General features: G+C 32.5%; 1 pseudogene; it reads right to left on the bottom strand.

The window, feature by feature from the left end:
- Positions 1–1,956: 1,956 nt before the first annotated feature.
- LOC144375901 (cyclin-dependent kinases regulatory subunit 1 pseudogene) lies at positions 1,957–2,688 on the bottom strand (annotated as a pseudogene).
- Between the last annotated feature and the right edge of the window lie 8,025 nt (positions 2,689–10,713).

Here is a 10,713-nt window from a genome sequence, read left to right as displayed (position 1 = left end):
TAACGTCACCAATAAGGCCAAATTAGTTGATGGCAAACTATGTTTGTTTAAAAAAAAATTCTGAAATCAGTTTGTGTCATAAGCTTTAAATTTCTTAAATTATATTTCTTTTGTCATGATCTTTAAATTTCTTAAATAATGTGAAAGTAAAAAGTAAATATTTATTATATATCTTATTTTTTTCCTTTTTAAAAAATATATTACGCTTACATTCCTTTGATACCTTTATTTTATTTTATTTATTTTTATGCGGTGCTGAGGATGGAACCCAGGGCATTGCATGTGCCAGGCAAATGCTCTACCACTGAGCCACAGACCCAACCCCTATTTTGTTTTCCTTTTGAATGAAAATAATGTCATGCTGAACTAGATTTTTATTATGACCCAATATTTGATACTAAACCTTATGTTAGTTTGCAATTTCCATAAAAATATTGCATATTTTGTTATCCTAAAAGACACTACTTTAATTATATAACAATAATTATATATTCTTGTGGATTTTCAGACCAACTGAGGATCAGTTTATATAGATTGGGTTCAGCTTGGTGAGTATGTCAAGTTTCATTGCCCTTCCATATGTGCCTAGGGTTTTAGCAGGGATTAACCAGGGTCCCACTGATCAAATGTGGGCTTGGATAGAGTAGTACGATTCTCTTCTATAAGTCTTTCTTCCTCTCATGTGAAAAACAAAGCAGATTATCCATGTTTTTCTCCTCATAATTTCAGATACTGTAAAATAGGTGCAATAGAACAAGCCCGCACATTCCTCTGAAATAACCATCCTATAAAACAATTGCACAGCTAAACTTTGAGTCTAGAGTGTGAAATTACGTACTGTCCAAGTTGCTGACTGAGCGTGTGATTCTGTTAATTAGGGAAAGTAACTCATTTAAACAGTAACTCATTATACCATACCCTTCAAAATTTAGAGCATAAGCCGATGGTGGACATGCTTACTTAATGTTCTGAAGAGATCTACCTAAATATTGTCATATTCATATCTGTAGGACCTTCAGTATAATACATGAAGAAGCCTTCCAAGATGATCCCTTATGAAGATGGAGAATAATTACATAAAAAGGAAGAATGGGTTGGCTCTTTAGTTTACATAATGATATGGATGATTCACTTTTATTTATGTATGCATTTCTTTTTGATGGTTATTTGAACAGAGCTACAGCAAATAGGAGATGTAAGAAAAGAAGAAGAGATAGTTGTCAGTCTCTTTGCTGTTATTTCATAAGAATGTAATAATCACTGCATAAGTTAAGGTAAATTATTACAAGAAAAAATTACTAGAAGAAACAGATGTGCAGCAGACAGATCAACTAAAATGAAAGTGGAAAAGAAGTGAAGAGGTTGAGTCAGAAGGATCAGGAACCTATAATATAGGGAAGCCCTCTTATATATTTTCAATAATTAATACAAATGTGTAACAAGAAAACAAACATTCAAACACATGTTGATTAGTTTTTAATAAAGTGAGAAACTACATAAAACATTTTTCATATGTGTTGATATTGTAGTCAACAAAGTTTAAGTAAGTTATCCATCCTTAGGCTAGTAGAAGAACAAGATTTCAAACCACATTCTCCACCCCCTGCTACCCTACAATATTTTTCAGGCCACCTTAGAACTTACGAGACATTTCAATTAGCCATAAAGTGGATATATCATTCCCTTAATAATAATGAACTCTCACTTTCTAACAATAGTTTTATAACACACAGGTAAAACTCGCATGTATGTTACTTTGTAAAAATTTAACAGTTATTTTATTAAAATGATAACAAAATTAAAGGTAAGTCATTAATGTAATTTTTAACCCTAAATTTCAACTACCAAATTTTAACATAACAGATGAAATAGTTTTATCCTTGGTTATCCTGGAAATAAATAGATGACATTTTAATCAAATGGAACTTAAAATGCATAGTTGTTTTTTTTTTTAGATTATAAAAACTTCCTCTTTAATCAAGGTTTTTAACATTGAACAGATTTCTCAAATAAAATGGAAAATTTCCAATACATTGAAACATAAATCCATAAGTCACCATACATACAACACCCAGCAGGAAAAAACTAAAACGGCAAGTTCACACAATCCCTGTAACAGCCGTGGTCTGATTCTTAGATGCTCCCTCCATCTGCCAAGTGTGTTCTGCTGGATACAGAGCACACTGTGGCTTCTGGGGACACACCCAGCTAAGGCTGTGGTCCACAGAGCACTCATCTGGCAGGGCAGCAGTGGCTCTATTCCACAAGCAAAGCAGTCACCAGCACATTCAAACAGTGGATTGAATATCCTTTAAATATCAAAGTGGAAAACAAGAAGGCAACATAATCACATTATCAGAAAGATGTCAGAAAGTAAGGACAGCTGGGTAAAGCTCAAGGCTGCAAAGTGGCTCGCCAGCTTCATTTCTTTGGCTTCTTGGGTAGTGGCCTTCGGAACAGCAAGATGTGAGGTTCTGGTTCATGGATCATATAATGAACCCATCCCTGACTCTGCTGAACTCCAAGATTCCTCCATTCAGATTCAGACATCAAATGGGTTTTAGGGACCAGTTTGGCTATGTTCTTGGGCAACATGACATGCCGGTACTCGAATTCCTCGTCGTCCTATTTGTCCGAATAGTAAATTTGTTTGTGCGACATGATCGCTCTGCCTGCGGGCCTCCAACACCGCGCGGCCAACCTCTAAACAACTCCCAGCAGCACACCTAAAATGCATAGTTTTGATTCCAACTTTCAGTCATGTGAATGATGAGGTTAATCATTTTCTCTGCAGTATAATAAGACCCTCATGATAGATTTAATTACAACAGAATGGATACAATGTAATTGAAAGGAAACATGAATAGGAACATTTAGACTTTGTGTACTAGGTGATGCTCATTTTAATACACAGTTTTTAAGAGTGCATTACTTTCTATGGATAAGAGAATGGTGTCCTATAGAGCAGCACAGGTGAATTCTAAAAGAGAATTTACATGGAATAAAAAAAAAAGAAAGCATAAATTACTTGACATTTTGGAAAGATGATAATGTTAAGCGAAGTGAATTTAAAAATAAAAAGCTCATCAGAATTAAAAACTAAGCAAAAGTGAATTCAAGAGTATGTATGCAATAAGGCATTCTAGACATAAGTCTTTTTCAAGTCATCGTAAATCAAATGCTCTGAGGATGATCAAACTGTTTAGCAGAAGTACATGACAGGTTGGCTATAACTTTGGAATACATGTCAAATAGGAAAGGAAAGAAAGACAATTTTACACATAGTTAACTATATGAAAAGATCTGCTTCAGAGATATACTATTAACTGCAGAGTGGTGCTTCTCATGCTGTAAATGGATAATCCAGAATGCAAAGGGTTTCTATTGTTGCTGGTTCTAAACTTCCAAGTAAAAAGCAGAAATTGCATTTTGCTATTCCCCAGAGCACTTCTTACTTCTATCACTTTGGTCTTGGCTGCACTGACAGTGCAGCCTTGCACAGTCCTTTGCTTTATGAAAAGCTCAAAGAGGGTAATTGAGTACAAGGAAAGAGGAAAATTCACTTCAAGGTTATGTTCAAACTATTTAACATTGAATTCCACCAATAAGAAAACTGCTGGTTTGAAGCAAAGTTGAGCTAAGCAAAATAAATGAGCTCTTTGAAGTAAGTGATAGAACACTATATTGGCACTGGAATTTTATGAAAGAATAGTTGGTACATAAGCAAATAATATAAATTGATCTATTTAGTTTAAACAACACAAATGGTTGACTGACTTCACAGTTTTGGTGGCCATGTTTTCAGATCTCAATACATTCATATAGATCACTGCCACATCTGTGTGCTCAGCCATGAGTGTGTTGGGTGTGTTGTGCAGGTTTGCCAGTTTACTCCATTAATAAATTTTTAATGGCCACAGTTTGAGGTTTTTAACTATTTTAAGTTAAATTTTTAGATGAAGGCAATTTTTCCAAATTTATGTATTTTTATTAGCTAATTAATTATACATATTAATTGATGACAGTGTGATTTTTTTCCATACATACATACAGCATGAAGTGACCAAACAACCTTTATTTTCTACTCACCCTTTCCAATATCTAGTAATAACAATGCTATATTTGGATTGACTTTTACTGGTGCATTATAGTTGTACATAATGATGGAATATGTTGTTACTTATGACAGATGCACATGGTATAACATTAATTTGGCTAATTCACAACATTTTCCCTCTCCCTTCCTACCTTCTACATCTGATCCCTTTTCTCTACTGATCTCACTTTGATTATCATGAGATCTCTATCCCATCTGCCCCCCACAAAACTTTCTTTTCCTTTTTCTTCTCTAGCTTCCCCATAAGAAATAAAACATACAACCCTTGAACTTTAGGGTTTAGCTTATTTTATTTAATATAATGGCCTCTAGTTCCACCAATTCCCTACAAAGAGATGCTTTTATACTGTTGGTGGGATTGTATATTAGTACAACCTCTATGGAAATTAATATATTGTTTACTCAAAAAACTAGGAGTGGACCCACATATGACCCAGCTATATTCTTGGGTACTTATTCTAAAGAATTGAAAGCACCATACTATTGTGATATATGCATATCCTTGTTTATAGTAGCACAATTAGCAAGAGTCAAAGTATGGAACCACCCTAGGTGTCTATCCATTGATTAATGGATAGAGAAATTGTGGTAAATATACACAATGGAGTTTTACTGAGCCATAAAGAAAAATAAAATTATGTCATTTTTCAGGAAAATGGAGATATTTTATCTTAATTTAATTCATCATGTTTTATTGGGGTGTAAGGTGATAGAAGAATAGAGCAGGTTATTATAGTGTCAAACTTTCAACTAGAGGATATGCTAATTTTCATACCTATAGACATTTAAAAGACCTAAGAATATAATTTCAATGATTCAATTATAAGAATATAATTTTCAATTATTCTTTAGTTTGCAGGGACAGAGTTTATTTTATATTAGTTGAAGGTGATTTTCAAATTCTGAGCACAATTTGATCATAGTAGTAAGGAACTCAAAAGTAATTAAAGACTCATTAGATAGTCACCAGAGCTTTCATCTGTCCCATTTTATTTCCACAAGGTGTATAGGCTCAGTGATAGATTTATAGGAACATTATTTTAAGGTGAAAATTGATTTTTACAGAGAATACAAATGAAAAAAAAAAGGAACCATCATATTTTTGGTATTGTTCATGAACTGAATGCTCCATTAAATATGAAACTCCACTTTTGCTCCCCCCCAAAGAATTATGAATCTTTAAAATGTGCATATATGTATATATACATAAAATGCTTATGTAATTTTTTTTTGTACGAGGGATTGAACCCAGGGGAGTTTTGTCACTGACCACAACCCCATCCCTTTTTATTAATTATTTATTTATTTTGAGACATGATCTTGCTAAGTTACTTATACCTTCCTAAATTGCTGAGGCTGGCTTTGAACTTGCAATCCTCCTGTCTCAGCCTCCTTGGGTTGCTGAGATGTCAGGCATGCACCGCTACACCTGGCTATATTTTATGTTCTTAAGAAGCAAAATACTGAAAGCTCCATAACAGTTCCAAAATACCCTATCAATGTTACTCCTATGTAACTGATAAGATTTGAGGGACATAATGAGCAAAGTATAAAATCATTGTTTATTCTCCTTTTATTCTTCCTGCCAGATGAATGCAAATCATTTCAGCTGTATCAGTTCTTCATGGGAGAGTTTTTCTGATGATAACTAAAATGAAGATTTAATAATTTTGTGATTTCTTAAAAAATTACATAGGTGGTAGTACAATTGTGGGTCTATAATAATACTTCTGAAATTCTAGCAGTAAAAAGTATATGCAACCGGTAGGTAATTTAATGTAATATTTGTCACCTTCCAACACCATTCAAATTTGATTGAAAATCTGTAAGAGCAGTATGCAGGAATATTGAACAGAATAGGAATGTATGCCATAGTGTTCCTAAATTTTCCATAAATTATGTAGGGTAAAAAGTTCCTATGACAATACTTAAAGAAAATGCTGTAGCAAAACCTGTTTCCAAATACCTGACTGAGGTGTTCTGCAGTTTTCTACCGCTTGCTTTCACTTAAAAAAAAAAATACAGATCTTTTTTTCAGAACAAAGGAGATTTAGTAAAATAATATTTTTACCTTTTTCAAAACAAACAAACCCAAAATATATTATTTACTTACAATGATTTCTTAGCTGTGAAGTCAAAGTATTGGTTTCCCTAGAGCTGTATTCCAGTTATTGTACAATATTAAAACATAACTTAAAATATTTGGAACCCCTTATCATCATGTGGTAAGTGGCTATTTCTATTAGATGTGTTTGACATTCATTTTAATATTAAAAGTATTTTTCCAGAAGGGAGTTTCATCACTTTTATGGAGGAGCAACATGGGAAAGCAAATGAATTGTGGGTTTAATCTAGAAGACCTGGTTCAGGTTGGTGAGAATCTCAATATATTGAAAATGCCAGCTTTAGATTCATAGAATGGACATAATATCTCTAAAAGAAAACTTCCTATTAATGAAGTAAAGTTGTACAATTTTGTTCTTGAAATCATAAAATAAATGTATTGTTTTTATTTCTTATATTCTAAATGTTCTCCTTTAACTTTTTCTTAAGATAAGTTATTAATGTCTAGACATATGGTTTGTTTTTTCACAAAGCATGATTATGTATAACACTAAAATAAGACTTAAGAATGCAAGAGTTTCTTGTTTTTACACGTTCTTTAGGAAGGGTTAAAACAAGGCAATCAACATCAAAAGTAAGAATTTGAGTATGCCAAAGAGAAGAGAGTTCAAGTCATTATTTAGAATTAAGTACATAAATTAAAATTTTAGTCTAAACTATAGTATTACAACAAGTATAATAAGATATAGGTGTTGAATAAAGGAAGCATTACTTTATTACTATGGGAAACTTTTCTGCTGAAGAGAAAAAATAATGAATCAATACCATAAAATTTATACTCTTAGCATTCTCCCAACCCATAAAAATATAAGTTTGTTTACATTATAATATTAAAAATATAATCTTAGCTTTTATTTTATGGAGTATTACATTCTTAACATAGTGTTCATGTTTCACTTTCCGTAAGTACATATTGTGTCAAGTGCTATAAATAGACTGTTATTAAAAGAAGCAAAGGATACTGTGTCACATTAGCAAGTGCAACTTTCTTGAAGGGTTTAGTATTATGTGCAAGAGAGGTGAGCTGTGTTCAAACTAAATAGCGTTGCAAAGTTTATTATTATGAGTTCTGGTGAACATTTATAATTTATTATACAGTAGCAAACATTATTGTAAAGGTGGTTTTTCCTTTACATATTGATTTTACAAAAGCAAAAAAAAAATTATCATCTATCCTGTATGACAATCAGTAAATGATTAGAAAAATCCTTCCTCAGAATGTGAAAGCCTAAAGGATACTATAATTGCTGTTGAGATTCTATAAATGGTTTCTTGGGTGTTGCTGTGTTTCTAATTATACTATATCTTATTACATGCTACAGAGATTCTGAATAATTAAATGTAATCTGATATAATATTAGACTTTAATAATTGGCGTCAGAAGCTAATATGTGTTTCACACAGAGCAGAAACTATTCAGCCATTGGAAGATGTATTAACAAAATTGGACTTTCTAATTTTGCTATTGAAATTAAAACATATTTTGGCAAGTAGTATTTCAAAATTTAGCCAAAAAAAGCACTTTTCTTCTGTACTTAAAAATGCTCATACCCATTAATTTATGATGTCACAAATAACTTTAAAGCAAGGTGTTGTAGCACGTGTTCTAATCCTAATGTCTTGGGAAGAGGAAGCAGGATTTCAAGTTCAAAGCCAGCCTTGGCAACTTAGTGAGACCCTATCTCAAAATAAAAATAAAAAGGGCCAGAAATTTAGTTCAGTCACAAAGTACTTGCAGGTTCAATCCCCAGTATTCAAAAAAAAAAAAAAAAAAAGAAAAGAAAAAAATCACACTCATGTCCTGAAATGTGATGTGTAAGTTGGTAATCAGTCATTGGTCTTGATAGAATTGTCAATGTGCCTACACAATAGGAATTTGAAAGTACCTAGTTAGAACCAAGAGATAATTTTTTTAAGAGTAATTTTTTTCTTAACCTTTATTTTATTTTTATGTGGTACAGAGGATTTAACCCAGTGCCTCATGCATGCTAGGTGATCACTCTGCCACTGAGACGCAACCCCAGTCCCCCATGAGATAAATTACTGAGCAATTTCAATGTTGTGATTTTTTACGGGTTTTTAAAAAATAACTAAACTTTTATATCACACATTAGAGGAGAATAAATTGTATCATCACCCAGTAGAGGCAGTCACACACATTTTTATTTTGATCAGTTCTTACCATTAAATAAGTAATATGAGGGCTAGTGATGCTGAAAAAGTATGTGTAAGGCCCTGGGTTCATTCCCAAGCCAAATAAAAAAAATAATAATAAGTATTAATCAGTAATATGTTATACATTTCTAAATTCATAAGGGCATGATTATTGATGTTATTTTATATTATAAACATAGTTTTGGAATGCTTGGGCATTTCTGAACTAAATATATTATCCTGTTGAAATAATATGAAATTTATGTACCAATATTTTGTTGGAATGTAAATATAATTATTAATTTCATATCTAGATGTTTTGTTAATAAAAATATTCAGTGGCATTGTTTGGAATGGGTCACATTACACAGCAATTTACTTAGATTGTCTTATATTGTCTACTATATTATTAAGAATCCTAATATAACATTGAATTGAGTCTCTTTATACCTCCAAAACCCATGTATATCTTAGGGGTTTTCAGCTATTGCTTGCCACTATTTTTACTTTTGGGTACAGCTGTATCTGATGTCAGCCATTTTAGATCCTATATCTACTACACTGGTAAAATATTATTAATTTCATTCATACCATCAGGGAGGGCAGGATTAAACTCAGAGGCACTCAACCACTGAGCCACATCCCCAGCCCTATTTTGTATTTTATTCAGAGACAGGGTCTATACCAAACACTTGCCCAGATCTTCTATCATTGTCCTCTAAGGTAAAACCCTTGATGAAACCGAATTTAATTTTCCAAGATTTCTTAATTATACTTGGGCCTCAGAGAATGAATAAACATTTAGTTTCCTTGCTAGGCACTGAAACTGTATATCAGAGGACTAAATTTGCTGATTTGAGTTCTTCTCTGGGGCCTGGACCAAGACCAACATATCCCACTACTGTCTGGCAGCTGGCTCCACAGACGATGGTGTGGCAAACAATACAGCTTTCTTTTTGCCTTGGAGTACAAATTATTGCAGAATAGTGTTCTTCGGTACAAAAATTAGGCACTTAAGTCTGATGAGATAGGTTGTTTGGTTGTATATAGATAAGCTTGTCTTATTGTTGCATCTTTCTATTTGCACATTTTCCAATGATCTCATTCCTGATTTTTCCCCTTATCTTGTTTATTTAAACCAGAAGTTTGAGCAAGGGTCACGAAGCCTTGCCATATACAGCACATAAATGCCTCACTCTTTTTTTTTTTTTAATTCCATTACAACTCTTTTCTATACTACAAAATTCATATTAATTTATCAGCCACACTCACATCCCTTGGTTTTTGTCCTTCTAAATATTCTGGCAGTAAGATATTTTTTAAATGACTGCGTACATAAATAATAAGTAAAGACAGAGAGTATCTCGTTATTGATTTAAAGCAAATTAATTAGTTAATTTTCATTATAATTTAATACATTATATTGAAAGCAGACTCTTTAAGCTAAAATTACAAAGATAGACATTAAAAAATGACCTACTTTGCTGGGTGCAGTGGTGCGGGCCTATAATCCCAGTGGCTCTGGAAGCGGAGGCAAGAGGATTGCAAGTTCAAAGCCAGCTTCAGCAACTTAGTGAGGTACTTAACAACTTATCAAGCCCTGTCTCAAAATAAAATATAGAAAAGGGAGAGTTTTGCTTAAATGTCCCTTGATTCAATCCCGGGTCCAAAAAAAAACTATGTTTTGGTGACTTTATTTTGCTCTTGAATATTTCACGTATCAAGTATTTGTAATATTAATTCCCATAGTTTTATTTCTTTAGTTAACTAATATGCTACTACCAATGTGAAAACTGAATTTTTCACTCCTCTAACTTGAACTTTTCATGGCACATTAGCACTATAAAAGTAGAATTTTTCTTTATATCTTAATTGTGCCTTGCTTTTCAGGACACAAATTTAGCAAATCAAATCCACATAAAAATCACTTAGTCATATGCTTAATTCAACTACAAACATATGCACACTTCTATGACTGTCATTTAAATGGGCATGTATATCTTAGCATCACCTCCTTCCATTCTTTTTAATTGATTCATAAATTTGCTGTGTTTAATTATGTTGGAGTTTGTACTTTATGACCTCTCTACTGTAATGGGGGCTGTCTAGAGCATCAATTTACATCTTAAATTATGTCTTCAGATATAATTGTGTGCTTTTTAGAAGGGAAACCCTCTTTTGCCATCCTTGTTACAATATTAATCTCAATCACCAGGAAATTGCTTGACTTTTTTTAGAACTTAACAATTATCACTATATACTTATTAAGTATCATTAATGTCAAAGAGAATGATACAGAAAGAGTAGGGAGATATCAA

The sequence above is a fragment of the Ictidomys tridecemlineatus genome, chromosome 3, assembly GCF_052094955.1.
Source record: "Ictidomys tridecemlineatus isolate mIctTri1 chromosome 3, mIctTri1.hap1, whole genome shotgun sequence".
NCBI classification, from domain to species: domain Eukaryota; kingdom Metazoa; phylum Chordata; class Mammalia; order Rodentia; family Sciuridae; genus Ictidomys; species Ictidomys tridecemlineatus.
The sequence above is the reverse complement of the archived record's forward strand: the minus strand, read 5'-3'. Positions and strand labels throughout refer to the sequence as shown.